The sequence below is a fragment of the Chaetura pelagica genome, unplaced genomic scaffold (genome assembly GCF_000747805.2).
Source record: "Chaetura pelagica isolate M959 unplaced genomic scaffold, ChaPel_1.0 scaffold26, whole genome shotgun sequence".
In the NCBI taxonomy this organism is placed as follows: domain Eukaryota; kingdom Metazoa; phylum Chordata; class Aves; order Apodiformes; family Apodidae; genus Chaetura; species Chaetura pelagica.
Genome location: NW_009953793.1, coordinates 265,514 through 283,326, shown reverse-complemented (window position 1 = coordinate 283,326; position 17,813 = coordinate 265,514).

Here is a 17,813-nt window from a genome sequence, read left to right as displayed (position 1 = left end):
CCCTTCAGGGAATACATGTTTACATGCACTATGGAAAAAAAGGAATGTTATGATATCATGAGAAGGAGTGGGGAGCTTGGGAAAATGAAGGAAAGGAAGTCAAGCCCCCCCAGCTGGTGGCTGAGCAGGTCCCTGGGAGCTGGGCAGGGACACTGGGCACAAAGTGCTGCCCTCGCCGTGCCAGGGGAGCAGGGAGCACAACTGCAACAGCCCAGACTGAGGGATTTTCCCACTGCCCACTGCAGGTTTCCCTCTGCCTTCAGTTCTCTTCTTCCCTACAGATCTATCCCCTTGCAGATGGGAAAATGAAGCCTCGCTGCGATGGCTTTTGTTTGCTTGGTGGTAAAATAAGGCAGCAGTTCAGAGCAGGAGGTAAGAAACATTTTTAGTTCTTTAGAAAGAAAAAAACAACACCCAACCAACCAACAATGTTTAAAATACTTTCAAAAATCTAATAAAAATAATGGCCTTATTATTTTTTTTTTCCTCTTTTATTTATACACTGAACTATCCATCACTGGTGATTTGTCAGATTTAGCTCTTTTGTCTGTTCACAAGCTATCAATAAAATTGACCATTTTTCATAATTGTTTGAGTGCTTCACGTGGCCAGAGCTGAGGCAGCAGAGGCTGTGAGATCCTTTCTAACAACCATGGCATTGTGGAAGTGTCCAAGGGCAGGTTGGATGGGGCTTGGAGCAGCCTGGGCTGCTGGGAGGTGTCCCTGCCCATGCAGGGGGTTGGATCTAGATGATCTTGGAGGTCCCTTCCAACCCAAACCAGTTTGTGATTCTATGATTGCATGTTTAATGTTCCCAATGACATAATTTGATTGGTGTGAATGGTCACCCCAGTGGCCATGAGCCAAGTGTAGAGTGGAGAGGCTGGCCCGGGCAGGTTGGGGAATGTTGTGTGTCCTGGAGAGAGAGGAAGGAGGAGCCACGTGTGTGGCACCAACTGGAATTTGGGCCAAAAATGAGCACTGGAAATCACTGCAATGTCCAGGATTCCTTCAAGGAGAGATTATTGGAGTCATAAAAGTCAAATATCAGTGTCATTCCTCAATGGATTTTTTACTTGCTGATTTTAATGATAAGCACCCCCTTCAGGGAATACATGTTTACATGCACTATGGAAAAAAAGGAATGTTATGATATCATGAGAAGGAGTGGGGAGCTTGGGAAAATGAAGGAAAGGAAGTCAAGAGTAGAAATGGAGAAAGGGAGAAACCTTGAGTAAAATGGAGAGTTGAGGATATCTTGCCACAGGGAAAAAATAAAGGAGAAAAAATTGAAGGGCCTGGAAAAAATTAAAACCCCCAGAGAACATCAGAAATAGCTCCAGCTCCAGACCTTCCTATTCCCCATGTTCTCAGTTGGAGGCAGTGATCTGTGGACCAGAAAAAGAGCTTTTGCAGATATTAATATTTGACATTTCTTTTACTGGGGCACCTGAACTCCAGTGAGACAAATACGCTTTGTTACAAACCGTATGAGAAAAATTCAGGTTCTATCTACAAACTTCCATCTGTTGAGCTCTTCTCCATTTATGAGACTGAGTGTTGTCACCTCAGCCCACAAAAGTCTGATGTCATGATTGCTTCTCCATCATCTGACTTTTCCAAATCCTTGCAGATATGAAGAGGCTGGAGGGAGGAGGATCAAGCCATTAATATTTAGCAAGTTCCTAAGCCTGGAGATGTTGTCCAAAAGCTGCCAAAAGTTTCCAGATGAGAAATGAAAGCCTACTGGTGTGGTTGGATATTTTTCTGGTTATCTGGTCATGGTTAGGCTTCCATCCTCCTCTGGAGGTGTGGAGATCTGACATCCCGATGTTCCCAAAGGAAATGACCTTCCCAGACAGGTTGTCCTGGGGCAGTACCTGAAGGCACAGTTTCTGAGGGTTCAGCTCTTTTCCCTCCTGTTTTGGACACTCCAGCAGATTTACTTTGCTTTCTCTCTCTGGCTTTTACAGTCCTCCTCCCAGTCTGGGCATGACAGCTCTGTCAGGAGGTAACAGACAGAAGCTGTAATTTAAACTGATGTCTTCTGTTTGATAGTGTAAGCCACTAAAGCAGATGCTGATAATCAAGATAATCAAATCAAGATGGCAAGATCTGAGGGTTTCAGACACGCAGACACATTGAACTGGATGAGCAGCCCTGGCATTTATTTTGCTAACTTCAGGCTGGCCAGATCTCACAACCTTTTCGAGACAAGTTATTTTGGGGCTTGGGAAAAAAGTGCTGTGAATAGGAGGGCTGATCCTTAACAGGGGTCTGAGCTGCCCCTGAGCTGGTTAATCTTCTGTGATGTGGCTCAGTGGAAGCAGAGATTCCTTTCAGCATCTTCCTCATGAATGCTGGGGAAAGAAGGGTGCTTTTCACAGTGGCTAAAAGTACCAGGTGTGAAGGGTCCTGGGGTGTCCCTGGAGTTTCTGCCCTGGCTGCTGCCATTGATTGAACTGGGGAGCAACTTGTTGCCAGGAGCTCAGCGATGCCACTCACACCCACAGCACTGGAGCTGCCAGGCAAGAGCTGCAGACTCTGCTCTAGAGGTGAATGCAGGATGCCCCAGGTCCCCAGACTTTTCAGTGAGTTGTGGTTGGTTCACCAGCCTGACTAGTCCAGCACTTTGCCCATGTAGCCATCCAAAATGTTTCCTTTTCTGGTGATTCTCACTGCCATGGACCTGCTGGAGCACAGGGTGCTGTGTGTGTCTGCACCCGGAGCAATACTGCTCAGTGCTCTTTGGGATCAAGATTGCAGGCAAAAATAATGACTCTCCTGAGTGCAGCCACCTTTGTAGCCTGGTTCCATTCTCACGTGTGTGCACACACTCCAGGATGCAGGAGGCAAGGAAATCTTGAGTCAGGCCAAAGGCTTGGCTTGAGTTTTCATTCTCGTGAGTCTCCAGGACTCGTTTTCCATCAGCAGTGTAATCTCATCATCTCATGCTTTGTAAATTATATGCTGGAAATAACCAGCAAGGGAACAAACAGTCTGCTCTGTTTGCTTGCTCAGCACCCAGGTGTCCAGCACCTCCAGGGGAAGGTTGTGTAGTGTGTGGAACATGCTCATCCACCTACACAGCAAACCAGTGAGGATCTGCTTTGCTCACAGATTGGCCTGAACGCCTTGGTATGATCATTTATAGCCATTCACCATATCCCAGGAGATGCTCTTCTGTGTGTTTTGATGAAATAATGGAGGTTTCCTAACAGGAGGACTTGCTAGAGGAGTGTGCAGGTAGCTCCTGGCTGAGCAGGGGGAGGTCACAGTGGGCTCCTGCAGAGCTCCTGCTGCAGCCCGTCTGGGGAGAGGCAGAAAGGCCAGCTGCTCTGCTGCACAGACCAGAGTCACCCCGTGGCCCCCAGCAATTCCACTGGAACCAGCCAAAGAACAGAGCTGGTTTCCGTTTCACCATTTTCCATGTAATGTGCAGATTTCAAGACCTTTTAACTCTCTGATTCTACCTGGTGGAGTCCCCTCTCACAGGCAGTGTTGTCATCTTAGTTGCATGACATATCAAGTGTAGAGGGAGTCAGTAATGTGGGATCCTAAAGCTTGAAAAAAACACAAAACCCCAGACAAAAGTGGTGTTGCACATGTGTTTCTTATCCCTGCTTTTATCTTTAAGAAAGATTTTAAGTGGGTTCAGGAGAGTTTGTTTCAGCTGAGCTTTGTGGCTGGACCCGTAAGACAAAACTTCCTGTATCTATAAAGAATCACAACTAATGAGAAATAAAATAAAAGCAATCAACAGTCCCCAGCTGCTGGTTTTTACCCCCTCCACCCCTTGAGTTTCCCAGCAGCGTGGGCAGATAAGCAATGAGATGCACCTGCCCATCCCTGATTTGTTGTAGGGCAACCAACCAGATCTTGGCTTTGCCACCTGCTGGGCTGCCAGGTGCACTATAAATGTTCTAGGCCCAGTACCCTGGGTAGTCAAAGCAAGCTTTCATCATCTTCTTCAGGTGTTTCTCCTGGATGGAAGGTACTGCACTGGTTTTGTTCCTATGGTTGCTGTGGGTGGCCAGGAGTGACCTGGGCTTTGGCATATGAGCTCCTAAATATCCCCAGGTAGCAGGTTTTATGTGAGTCCTGCCCTTGCTGTTTGACAGCTTCTGTGCTGGTTTAAGAGCAGAAACCAGAACTGGGATGACTTGAAAGCTGTTGCTCCTGAGCCTTGATCTTCCCTTGGCAACGTGTTGGGTGTCAGTTGTGTCTTGAAACCTTCAGCTTGACTGTGAGTCCCAGTGCACTAGGAGGAGGTACCACTGGAGCCCTCAGAGAGGCAGCAGCTGGCTGCTCTTAGCTGGCTCCATCAGTTTGGTGCAGTTTGTAGTTTTTCTTCCCATAGACACAACCCTGGATGATTAGCAATCCAAGAGCTGCACAGGAGTAACCTCAAGCACCCTGTTAACTCTTCTCTTGAACGTAGGCAAGTGGTACATGAAAGATACTTAACGCTTTCCAAGTCTTGGCAAAGTCCCAAGACAAACATATGTAAAGGGTTTTCAAGAGCAATACCTGACATGCTAGGCCAGATCCAAGCATGATATTTCACTCCTTGTAAATAACATGCTGCTTTCTTCATGTCTCTGATGTAAGGCACTGTCTGAAAGTCACCAGAGCATTTAATGCTTTTAACTTGATGGAAGTTTATGACAGTTTGTCTCAAAAGCACAAAGCCAAGTGTACATGTGAGGCTGTCCCCTGAACTGGGATGTTGCTGGGAGCTGATGTCTGCTTGCAGCCCTGCTGTGGTGGGCTGGGTTTGGGGTTTTAAGAGGCTGGGTGATACTTTGCAATATTTCTTTGTTATTGCCTAAAGTAAATGGCCAGTCAGGGTAACAAAGGAATGGAACATTTCATATTTTACTCTAAATAAATAGAAATTGCATTTGTGGTGTTTTCTTTGGGTTTTGTGTTTTGTTGGGGTTTTTTTTTTTTTTGTTGTTGTTTTAAATCTTGATAATCTTTCCTTGACTTGTGGTTGAACTTGCAGGTTTATGTTCATCATTTCAATTAGGGCTGCACCAGCCTGCAGGTCACTTCAGCTGAGACACTGAAGTCAGACCATGGCTGTTCCTTTGATCTCTAATGCTTCTGAAATAAGGCTCAGAGACTTGGAATAAGTTGGCAGGAGTGACTTAGGTAAAATTAACAAATAAACCATCCTCTTGCTTGTGAACAGAACTTTGTCCTGAAGTTTACTGGGTTGTAACAGGTGTGGGAAACCCCACATGGGACATGATGGGTTTTTGCTGTGACAGGCTGAAATGTAAGGGGAACAAATCTTGTGCAGTGGCTTGAAAATTTTATAAATGCCTTTAAGTTAGGCTGCATTGGTCATACCTAGCACAGAGGTGTGTTGGGTGGACACTGACCTGTCCATGCAGCTGGTGCAGGGCTGGTATTGCTGAGAAAAATGAGCTTGAAACACCCTTTGGTGAAATCTGCCTCGGAGAGGTGTGGAAGAAGGGCAGGGGTGTCGCCTGTGGCACAGCCCAGGGGGTTTGGTGGGGCAGGGAGCTCCCGTGGCATTTATTGTCTTGTCTCTTCCACCCCTGTCTGGAAATGCTGTGTTTGGGCTGGCGTGAAAAACCCGTCCTGACTTAACCAGGTTTGGAATGAGGAAGTTCTCACGCTCAGAAGTGCATCTGTAAGCCAAAAAGATCTATAACCATGAAGAGTGACAGCCATAAAGGTTGTATATTCAAAACCTGCGAGTTCATAAATATTTACACGTTTGCATGATCACTGCTGGCAGCACTTGCCTCTGCTAGCTCAGAGGAGGCTGAAGCAGCTCAGCTGCTGGGACCTGAGGAGGTTTGCACGGCTGCGAGCGAGGAAAATTGCTCTGGCTCTTCATGTAGATCTTTTCTTGTTAGTCTGAGCTTGGGTTCCCTTTGCTTTAGGGGGAATTGTGTTGCCTGAGCAGCCCGAGGCAGGTGGACACGTTCAGGGGTGGTGCAGGGGCTGTGCTGAACTCATGGTTCATTTGTCAATGAGCTACAAATATTTTAGGGTTTGGGGTCTTTATGAGTAAAGAAGTAGTTTTCTAATAACTGCAGGTCTTTGAGTACCTTGGGCCATCCTCCTGGATACCTGCACATCTGGAAGTTTTGAAAATAGGAATCCCACCTGCAGTGCAGGTTTCCAGGTGTATGGATGTGCTGAGCTGGACCTGCCTGGCTCGTGATCTCATCCAGGCCGGGTGTCTGGGGCTGGATCAAGGCAAGACAGCTTGGATGGCATCACTAAAGGAAAGGGAGAGGCTAATTTTTTTTTTTCTTTTAATGGAAGCACCTTTGCAGGGATCCCCCTGGGTGAGGTGGAGTTTTTGCTGCCCGTGGTGCTTGCCCAGGGTGCAGGCAGGCTCTGCTTGTCCCTGGCTGAGCACAGGTTCCGGAGGGTGTTCCGGGAGGAAACCCACAGCTTGTTGAAATTTGCAACGTGTCACTTTACAGGTGGTTCTGTCTCGTGCCCAGTGGTGCAGTGTGACCCTCTGGGACCCCCCAGCTCCACGCAACAGGAGTGTCTCTGGTGCCATTCACCACCCAGCTCTGGAAGGAGGTGCTTGGGGCTGGGAAGTGGCTCTGGCACTGGGGGGGGGGTTGCAGCAGACACCTGCTAGGCTTGCTTTGCTTCTCCTAATTTAATATTTTTTTAAAGAATTTTGACTCATGGCATTATTTTCTTATTATATACAGGGTTCCTAGAGCCTTTTTAAATTATTATTATTTTTATTTGTGATATTTATTGTGGAACAAAGTCAGGCATGATGGTTTTTTTCTGCTTTATCCTTGTGCCTGATCTGTCCTGTGACGAAACATGGGGCTGAACTCCTGAGTGCAAACGTGCAGGGATACCATTAACAAGCATTAGAGGAAAAATATGAAATAATAATCATAGAATCATAGAATCTTAGGGGTTGGAGGGGTCAGGAGGGTGTCAGATGGAAAGGCAAACACTGTCCCAGCTTCTCCTGTGCTGCAGAGCTTCTGAGAGCCTGGTACCCCAGCCCCTCCTCACTGTGGGTTTTGCCCCCCTTGGCCCTTCCCTCCCTTCCCTTGAGACCTTTAAATAAAAATTAGAATAGCTTCTGATTATAAGGGACAACTCCATGTGAATCTTAATTGCTGCAATTGGTTCTCAGCTACTAGGGTGATGGGTGGGCGCAATCAAGATGCCTGTGGTGGGTGAGGGATGTTTACTGGTGCTGGGCTGGGCGCTGCTGGAGCGCAGCAGCCCTGCCAGGAAACCCACAGTGTCTGGGAACTTGTGCCTGGTGTGGAGGACACGCTGCGTGTTGGCAGCCCCTGGGAACACACAGATACCCCAGCTAGGATTTCCTGCCCTTGGAAGGAGCTCTGCAGTGCCCTGCTGGGTGCAGCCATCCCCTCTCCAGGGGTGGCTGGTGCCCCAGCCAGTGTGCAGGGTGTTTCCTTGGGGGGGTTGGACTAGATGATCTTTCGAGGTCCCTTTCAACCCCTGGGATTCTGTGTGTGATTCCTAGGAAAACACTGCCTGAGCATGGGAATGCCAGGCTGTGCTGGCACTGGTCAACTGGCACCAGCATGAACAATTCACCAGCTGACTGAGATGAGATATTTGTAGTTTGTTTTGCCTTAGTTTATTTTTGTTTTGCCCTGGTCACTGCATCTGGAATAAGGAATTACAGACTTGGGAAGGCTTCCTGGCCTTGCCTCTCTACTCACCACCACCTTGGGCATTTATTTCTGGAGGACCCCAGCTCAGCTCTTGTTGCTGACAGCAAGTGCAGCTCGGGGCTGGCAGGGCTGGTGAGAATCTTCAAGCATTTAAAGCTTTCTATATTAAAACAATTATTTTGAGCTGCATGGGGAAATAATCAAGCAGAAGTTAAAACATGTGTTTTTATAAGTGAGGATTTCTCTCTGCATCCCTCTCTCCATTCCTCTAAGGCAGAGGATGAACCCACAATATTATTTTTAGGCAGAAAGAAGTTTCTAATGAAAAGCACATGGGAAGCAAGAGCACCACTTACACGGTTACAGTTAGAACACTTCCTTACACAGCTCAACATCAGTAAGTCCATAGGGGGGGTTTTATTGTTCTGCAGCTTGTGACAAATCTTGAAGCAGAAACGAACATATTTGGAGTGTCAGAACAAGACTTGCCCAGCCTGAGCTAGGCTGCAGCTGCTCAGGGAGGCTGGAAGTGCTGCAGCTTCGACCAGGGCGATGCAAACTTTGCAGGGCTCAGCAGCACCAGAGCTGTCAGCCCAGGGAGCTGCACCTGCATCCAGGGGCAGTGGCAGAGCAGATGAATTTGTGCTCTGGCTGCAGGAAGCCATAAATAAATAAAGTACAGGGTACCACTCCCCTCCAACCACCTCCCTGAGTTCCAGCATCCCAGGTGCTGTTTTGGGGCTGCTGCCCCAGCTCTTTGGCCAGCCCGGATCAAACCCTTTCCCTCCTCATCAGGGCTTCCAGCCCTGCAGAATGCTTCCCTCCCTTTCCTTCCCCCTGACTTTCAGCAGAGCTCTGGGGAGATGGGAAGCGTGAGGCACGTGCCTGGGCTAATAATAGCCACAGCCACGGAGATTTCCTTACAAATCAGGCCTGAAGTTTATGGGGGGGCACTGGCAGGGGCTGTTGGAGCAGAGGCAGGGGCGTTGCTCAGTGCCTCCAGAGCCTGCTCCTGCTTGCTCAGGGTTTGGAATGAGCTCCTGAGCCTTTGGGATTGGGATGATACAACAGCCTGCAGGGGAGCAGCAGCCCCAGCAGCCTCACTCCCAAAGAGGCTTCCTGTTTTTCCTCTGGCTTTTCAGACTGAAATTCGGGAGTAGGTTGTGGGGGCAAAAGATCAGGCTGATTTTTAGAGGCAAGCAGTGGGGTTTTTGTTTGGTTTTTTTTTCCCCCTGCATGGAGAATGACTGACAGTGCTGCTGGGGAACAGGGCAAAGCTCTGCCCAGGGCTCACAGTGTTCCCAGGCCTTTAAATCCTGGGTGACCCTTTCAAAGCGAAAGCCAGACCCGCAACTGCACGAGCTCCCTGCTGGATCAGGAGCTTTTAGGTAAATAAAAACGAAATCAGGTGTGGAGAGCAGCAAGTTTTGGTGAGCAGAGACATGTTTGCTGCTCACAGGTGAACCCAGGTGATGGGGCTCGGGCCACCACCCTGGTGCTGGTTTTGTTTAGCAGCTGCACGATTCAAGCTCCTGTGTTTTGTGCTGATTCTTGCCCTGAGTGCTGAGCAGGGAGATGAAGAGAAGGGATCTAGGAACGTGTTTCACTTTGAAAGCTTCTCAACCTGGCTGAGCTCTGCAGGGATCTCGGGGTCACGTTTGGGCTGGAACAACCTGGGAATCCAGGGCAATAAGGACCTTGATTGTTCCTAGAAACTGCAGTTGCTGGGAAAGCAGCAGTCTCCTTCCTTCTGCTTAATATCTGTGCCAATAAATCGTAGGGTTTAGGTGGTTTGGTTTTATTCCCCTGTCTGGGTGCTCCCCCCGGGAGCTGGGCTGGCTTTGCCCCCCCCAGCTGGTGAAGGCAGCATTCCCAGGAGGAGCCTGAGAGAGGAACACCTTCCTTCCCAGCACAGGACTCATCTTTTAAAAGTTTATTGTCAATGTTTAACCCTGTCAGCGCCCCCAGCCCCTGTCCCTCCTGCTGGGACCGCTGGAATCGCGGCCGGGCTGCCCGGTGCTGCCACCGCACAAGAGAAGAGGGGGAGAAAAAAAAGAGGGGAGGGAAAAAAAATCCCCCCCCAGCAGTCAATGGGCAGGGTGAGGCTGGCGGGGCCGGGCAGGGGGGGCTGAGCTGCCTGGGACCCCCAGGGATGCGGCGGGGGGGGATGCTCCTTGCTGGGATGCTCCTTGCTGGGATGCTCCTTGCTGGGATCCTGCTGCTGCCCGGGGCTGAGCTACAGTGATGTTCGCCCACGGCTGGAACCGAACGGGCCACTCGTGCAAATTCACTAGTGACTTTTGTTTCCTTCTCTCGAATGGGATGAGTGCCCGTAGCCCCCGGTGCTGGTGATTCTGGGGCAGGACCAGGAGCCGAAGCTGCCGCGGCGTTTCATCCACCCGAGGAACAGCGTTCTCGGGCTTGGCGAACTGGTCTTGTGGCTCTTTTAAAAAAGGACTCTGTTTGTTTATTTTTCAAACGGAAATGCCAGTTAATCCGAGTTAGAGCCCAGAGCTGCTCGGAGCCTCCTCTGCTCCTTAATGAGCTGCTGGACAACCGGAGCATCCTCCACCCAACACCAAATGTGCCTCCTCCTGCCTGGTATTACCACCTAAATAAAAGTTTGTCGTTAAGATGGTCACTGATACACGGAAAGAAAAGAACCCTCTGTTTTCAACACCCTTCCCTTAATTTTATTTTCTTTCCAGAGCAACGGCTGCCAGAGCCTGGCGAGCAGTTTTAAGGGGGGAAAAAATCCTGGCTGTAAATGTGCACAATATTCCACATTATATACATGTCATTTCTGAGCACTGTTGGAACGAGGCAGTGTCAAATCTGTATGACAGATTGAGGTGAAAGCTGGGAAGAGGGAGCCTGTGAAGAAACAGCCCTGACTGAGTCAGGCACCCTATAGAATGTATCCTGCAGGCTATAAGGGACTGGTTTCATCACATAAAAGGAGGAGTGGAAGAGGGATAATTGTCTACTAATTCGGGGCTGGGCAGCGTGCTGGTCTCAGGGTGCCATCTAGTGCTGCTGGACCTCAGGGACCCCAAGCCAGGGACCCCCCAGACCAGCCTCTGCATGGGCCTCCTGGCCTGTGCCCCCCCACCGAGGGTATTTGCCTGCACAGGGGATCCCCCACATGCTCCCCCAGAAGGGGCTGTGTCTGTGCCCAGGCTGGCCCTGGCTGTTAAAACAACAGAAAACCTAAAAACTTCACAAATAACTGTTGGTTTTGATATTTGGTGGTTTTTGTGTTGTGTTTTTTTTGGGGGGGGTTTTCTGGAATGAGGTTCCCACTGGGAAGCAGCATAAATTAGCAGTTCCTATTGAAATGGTTGGCCTTTCTGGGTCAGTGGGTGCCCTGAGCAGTTCCCTGGGGTTGGGAGTCTCAAAAGAAAGGAAGACCATGGTTTAAGTGTGGCTGGTGTGGGTGCTCTTGGTGCTCTTCCTTCTCCCAGGGTGTGGTGCTTGTGTGTGAGCACCACCCGGGCTTGCCAGGAGGTTTATCTGGGACTCAGAAGGGAGGAATTACCATCAGGAGTAAGGAAGAAAAGGCTGGCATTCCTCACTGCTGAGGAGCCTGGGAGCTGCACAGCAACCACTGCAACTTCTGTTTGTATTTTTAATGATGAAAAATAATATTAACATCCCTGTTATTGTTTTTTTTAATTGAGTGTTCCCCCCTCTCCGTTTATTTTTTCATTGTTCATACTCAGGAGTAACCATTTCATAATAAAACATCCAGGCTTCACAGACCTGAAATGAGGAAGCTCCTGGCCTCTCCAGCCAGGAAGTCTGTTCCCCCCACCCCTTTGCATAATTCTGGGGGTCAACTCATCCCTGAGGAGCATTAAGGGTGTCTGAAATGAGCCCAGGGGCAGGTGGGCAGGCAGGGACCTTGGGCAGGAGACATCAGTGCATCATGTGTGTCACCCAAGAGGATGGAAAAAAAAGGAATGAATATCTGTGTTAAAACATCACAGCATCTTCACCCCCAAATTCTGGATAATTTGGGCAAAAGCAGGCAAGCACATGTTGGGATTTTAGGATTTGCCCAGGGCTGCTGTGGTGGATGGAGGTGCTGCCATTGATGACACCAACAGTGTGGTCACACAAGCTCCTCCTTGTGCTGGGTCAGTTTTTTGGGAGCTGAGCTATGGCTGGGCTGAGCTTCTGGTAGGTGGGCTTGGCTGACAACTTGCCTTTGTTTTTTTTAATTTTAGTTTTTAGAAGAAATGGTGATATTGATTTATCTTGAAATTTTGAACAGATAACATTGGGTTTTGCGTGTTGTTTGGGGTTTTATGTGTGTGTGTGTCATGGGGTATTTGTGGTTTGTTTTTGCCTAAATCCATAGTGCCTGAAGCAATTGCTCTGGAAAGGCTGAAATATATTGTTCATCTCAGGAAGGCTCCTGCTTCCAAAGCCTTTTCCACACAGAACAAAGGAAGTTATTTGGTTGGGTTTTTTTTAGTGCTGGGGCCCTCTCACGAGCCCTGGTGTTTCAAGCTGCTTCCCAGCCACACAAGTGGCACCTGGAAAATGTGGATGCGAGGGGCAACTTGGGGCTTTCCTGGGAAATCTGCCTGGGGTTGGTCAGAAAGAGGTAACAAAAATGAGCAGGTCCCTGCAAGATGCTTTGATTTCACCCAGATGGCATTTTTCAGTGGGAAAAATTAAAAATATTAAATGTTAAAATATTTAAAATATTTTTAAAAATATATTAAAAAAATTAGAAATCTGAAATCAGTCCTATAAATATGAATTTATAGGAGCTGGTTCCCCAGCTCCATGTGAGCTCCTGCCACTGAGCTCTTCCAGGGACTGCTGAGGAACTCACCTTTACAGCAGCGACGCGATTGCATCGCAGCCTTCTTGGCTCTGCTCTTCTGCAGAGCAGCCCCAGCTGAGTGCATGGCAGTGTTATTTAAAAGAATATTCTTGCAAGGGATGAATCACAGGCTCTGTTAATCCACCCTGAAGTCAGGACGAGGCCACAGACAGTGTTTGTGGGGGCTTTGGTGGCTTCTTTTTGCTGGCCTGGAGGAGCCGGGAGCAGCCGAGAGTTTCTCTTGCTGTTAGTTTATTAAGGAGCCCAGAGGTTCTGCTTCCTCGGAGGGGTGGATGGATAAAATGATGCTTAGAAGTGCCCTTAGATTAATTAAAGTAGCTGTAACAACTTTATTACAGCAACAGCAAGTGAAAGGCTGATATGTACCATTGCTTATCACGGAACACTTAAGCTACAGCTGTAATTGTTTATGTGAACATCAATCTTTTCCCACAGGTTTGGACTTGGTCCAATTCTGCAGCTGTTTCACAAACCAGGACCTTTCCTTCCCTGTGATTTTTAATTTTTTTGGGTTCCTCCTATGAACTAACCTGGAGAAGGCAGACACAGGCTCCCAGGGCTTCCCTCTTCTCAGGTGCAACTGGGCAGCCCGTGGATCAGGGATGTGCAGCTGGGTAGGTGTGAGTCTGTCCCTGGTGAACCCCAGGCCAGCAAAGTTTATTCATCCACTCTTCTCGGCACAAACCAGTTGTCATCCTTCAAACCAGCTGTCAGCAGGGTGGGTCCAGGATGCAATTTCCTGGAAAATATTTAATCATTTGCAGGAAAAGTAATTTAGATTAAGTTTGACGTTCGAGTGGATGAACTTGAATGAATGAAGAAAGCAAAGAGACATTAAGCACAGGGCTAGGACTGGGCACCAGACCAGTAAAAATAACTGTTCTATAGGGTGGATGTGTCCACTCAGGGTCTTTCCTACACCTGGTCAAAGTTTTGGCTGAGAAGAGCTGAACACCCCTTAGCAACCTGGCAGAAAACTGCTAATGGGGAGACATAATGATGTGTCTGACCTGAAACCATTTTATTAGTAAGTTAGTATTTCTGATCAAAGAGCAGCACTTGCCTTTCTCTGTCAATTCTCACCCCACCACAGCCACGGGGTGCTGTTGATTTACTGATACCTGGATGGGTTTGCAGCCTCAGTTTCCCCCCTGCACACTGTTGGCACTGGAGATCAGCAGGTGGAGGTGCCCGTCCCGGGTTAGCCCGGTGGCATGGTGCTGGTGTCACTGGGGCTCTGGGGACTTGCACAGGCACCATGCTCCCAAGTCCCATCTTTAACCACTTGGTTGGTGAGCTGGGTGAGCACCAGTGCTGGGTTCACATGCACTCTGTCCTTCAGAGCTGGGGTGGCCATCGCTGCAGGAGGGGTGCTGGAGTGGGCAGTGGCCCCTCCTGCCCTGCCTTCATCCCTGCTTGCCTGTCTGCAGAGCCAGCTCCTGGGCACCTCGAGTGTGCTGCCCAGTCTTCCTTCACTGCCAGCTCTCCTGGCTTGTCCACCAAAACCTTCACGTTTGCCATCACCCCCCTGGCCCCTCTGTCCCAGCCTTCCTGGCTGGGCCTCTTCTGCCAGAGGTTTCTGGTGTCAGTAGGGAACTCCACGGACCAGCTCCTGCTGGGTTTCCATCAGGTGCTGGCTGCCTTTTCCCCACAGCTTTTTCCTTTTTCAGGAATACTTTTTTTTCAGGAATACCACTTTTCAGGATACCTCAGTGGCCACATCTGTGGGCTTATGGCCGTGTGTGCCCCTGGTGCCTCCTGTTCCTGGCTGGTGCTCAGCTTTGTGCCCCTGTGCCCGCTGCGGGGCCGTGTTGGTGCAGAGGGACCCAGGTGTGAGGCTGGTGGCACCTGGCAGCGGGTGGCACAGGACAGGGGCTGTGCCCAGACGTTGAAGAAAAAGCCCTATTTAACTTCTCACAGCACCTGCTGCTCTCGCCCGCTGATGATACTTCCCCGTTGCCTCCATCTATTGCCATGAGAACAGCCCTGAAGGGCTGGGCGGGGGCAGGGAGGCAGGGGGGGGGTCTGTGCCCTGCAGCCCCCCCCGGCCCCATCCCTGATGCTGCGTCTCCCGCATCCCTGGAGCTGCAGCTCCACCTGCCAACCGGCCGGGAAGGGCAGGGATGCTGGGGGATGCAGCCCCGGTCCCCGCGCATCCCCTTCCCCTCAGCACCCGCCTCCTGCTGACTGCACCTTGCTGGCCTCGGGCCATATCTCCTCCTTTTTTTATCCCCTCCCTGCCTTTTATCTATTTATTTATGTATTTATTCCCACTTTCCCCAAGTTCTGGGAAGTTGCCCGGCCCAGCAGCAGGCGGGGGGAGGCACAGGAACAAGCTGCTGGATTTGGTTTTCCCCCCCTAAGGTTATAGGTTTATCAGGCAGAGTGTGTTCCAGGCTGCCCAGCTGGTGAAAGGTTTGGAGAGCAAGTCCTGTGAGGAGAGGCTGAGGGAGCTGGGGGGGGGTTTAGTTTGAAGAAGAGGAGGCTGAGGGGAGACCTCGTTGCTCTCTGCAACCACCTGAAAGGAGGGTGTAGGAGGTGGGAGTTGGGTTCCTCTCCCAGGTGAGTAATGAATGAAATGGCCTGAAGCTGCACCAGGGGAGACTGGATATTAGAATTTCTTTACCAAAAGAGTGGTTGGACAGTGGAACAGGCTGCCCAGGGAGGTGGTGGAGTCACCATCCCTGGAAGTGTTAAAGGAAATACAGATGTGGTGCTTAGGGACATGATTTGGGCACTGAACAGGTAGATTTAGGTTGTGGTTGATGGATTTAGGTTGGACTCGATGATCTTTCAAGGTCTTTTCCAACCAGGATGACTCTGTGTGGTGACAAAGCCCCTTTCCCTGCATCAGGAGTGCCCAGACAGGGCTGCACAAGCCTTGCTACCCATCCCCTGCTGCAGCAACCTGTACTCGGTGTGTTCAGCAGCTTGCTGCAACTTTTCTGTTCACATCTGTCTCCCATCAAAGTGCCCCAGGTGCTGCTCCTGTGCAGGACAGTTCCACCCCCCTTAGCCAAGCAGTGCTGGGGTTTTCCACTTCCAGCTCCTGCTCCCTGGATCTTCCTCTGAAGTTCTGCTCATTGGAATAAACATGTAAACAATCTGCTCCGTGAGACACTGTGCAACTTTCTATACATTAAATAATGTAATTCAGTTTAAATATCAGTTCATTATCCCTTGCTTGGTAATAACTTTATCACTGGCAACTGATGGGAGCTGATTACGCCGAGTTGCAGCTCCCTCTTATTAATTGCAGTTGATTAACGTAGTTTAATATTGCAGATACCCTTTCCCTGCTAGTAGATCTTGCTGTTTTCCTGCAGCTCTGAGTCCAAGGTTCGTGGGGAAATACCTCCCTCTAGTGCTACCCTCGGTGTTTCCTTGTGGCATCAGATCTGCGGGCTGTGGTAGCACAGACTTTTGTTAAGTCTGATCTGGAAAGGGCTGGGATTGTTTTTAAGGCTGCCTTGTCAGGCTTGGGTGGTCCCACCATTCCTGAAAGGGCTGACACTGCTTTGAGGTAAAATATCACCTCCTTGAAAGGCCAAAGGCAATGAAGGGAACTGAGGTGCATGAAGGGAGACTCGGCTGGGATGAACATTGCAAGCCAAGGTGTGAGATGCACAGGAGGCCAAATTGGACCTGGAGAGGGGGAAACTGGTGTTGTGCTTCAGGTGCTCTGCTGCCCTTTGGAGTTCTGCTCAACTAGTGACTTCTCTAAAACAGGGAGAAAGACAGGACTTTCCACAGAGCTTTCCCAGGCTCGGCAGGGAACTGGTGGGACTGGTGAGCTGTGGGCTCATGGAAAGCACCCAGGCAGGCAGCACAGGGGCAGGTCTGCAGCTGCTCAGCCCAAAAGCAAAGCAGCCCCCCTGGGCAGGGTGTGTGGGGTTGCTCACATTCATGCCCAGCTCTTGATTGAACAAACCCCTCCAACAACAACTGGCACAGACCCTCCCACTCCAGCCAGCTACTGGAGGTCTAGAAAAGCCCCCCATGAGCACCGTGGGTTTGCAGCTTGGCAGTGCTTACAGACTTTTAGCACGTTCATTAAACATGGGCTGATATATCTGGGAGTTAGCCAGCTACTGGAGGTCTAGAAAAGCCCCCCATGAGCACCGTGGGTTTGCAGCTTGGCAGTGCTTACAGACTTTTAGCACGTTCATTAAAAATGGGCTGATATATCTGGGAGTTAAAAAAAAACAACATGGGAGAGATGATGGTGGATGAGGGGCTGTTCCCTGCCATCAATTCCCAAAGTTATTTCTTATGGAGTATGAAAATGCTTGCTATCTTAGCACTCTAAGTTAAGTGTCTCGAATGTGCATCTAATTTGGATTTAATAACTCCATTTTTTCTTCTGAAAACTCAGTCAATTATTGAAAGCATTTCTTGAGGTTTAGCAATTATTTAAGAGGTGCATTTACAGTAAAGTAATTAACTCAAATGGCATGTTCATAGAAATAGTACATTTAAAACAAATTTAAATATTTGTTAGCAAAAGAAAATATCTTATACTGCTATAATTTGGTAATCTTCACATTCATTGTCTCTAAAACTTTTTAGTATCATTTAGCAACTTGATGGAGAATTTTTCAAGAGCCTTGGGGAAAAGGCTTATGGGGATTTAGTAACAATAAGTGTTTTGAAATGTGATACAAGTAATACAGAATTAGGGAAAAATAAATAAATGTGAGTGGCTCCAGCTCTAACCAGCCATCCCTGGCTTCTTTCTAAACTGTGCTGGCTCAGTTCTTCTCAGCACTGGACTCTTCTCCCCCTGCACACTGCCAGGCTGCTCTCCCTGGGGCTGAGCTGTGCTGCCTGTGTGTTCCTGCCAGGAAGGACAAGAAAATATTACCATTTTACATATAATAATAAATACATAGAGCTGAGGTGCAGGAAGAGCCATTGGCCAGAGGACAGTGTGCCCTGAGTGGGGGGGAGGCAGGAGAGGAGGCTCAAGCAGGCATGAAATCACCTATTAGGGACATTAAACTAAACCCACTGCAGCACAGTGGGTGTAGTTACATCATTACATTTATTTGGCTTCCCATTTATTATTAACACAGATATTTCTCACTGCTGCTCTCCTTTATCCTTTCCACTCTGGCATGTCCTTCCTGAGCATGCCTTCTGCTCATTTAAAACACAGACCTTCTCACTGACAGAATTCCAGTAGGTGTCTCAGGAATTGCCCCCAGAGCTGCTTCTGGGGGCACAGGGAGGGATGCTGAGCCCCCTGCTTCACTCTTAAGGCAAGTCCCAAGTGGCAG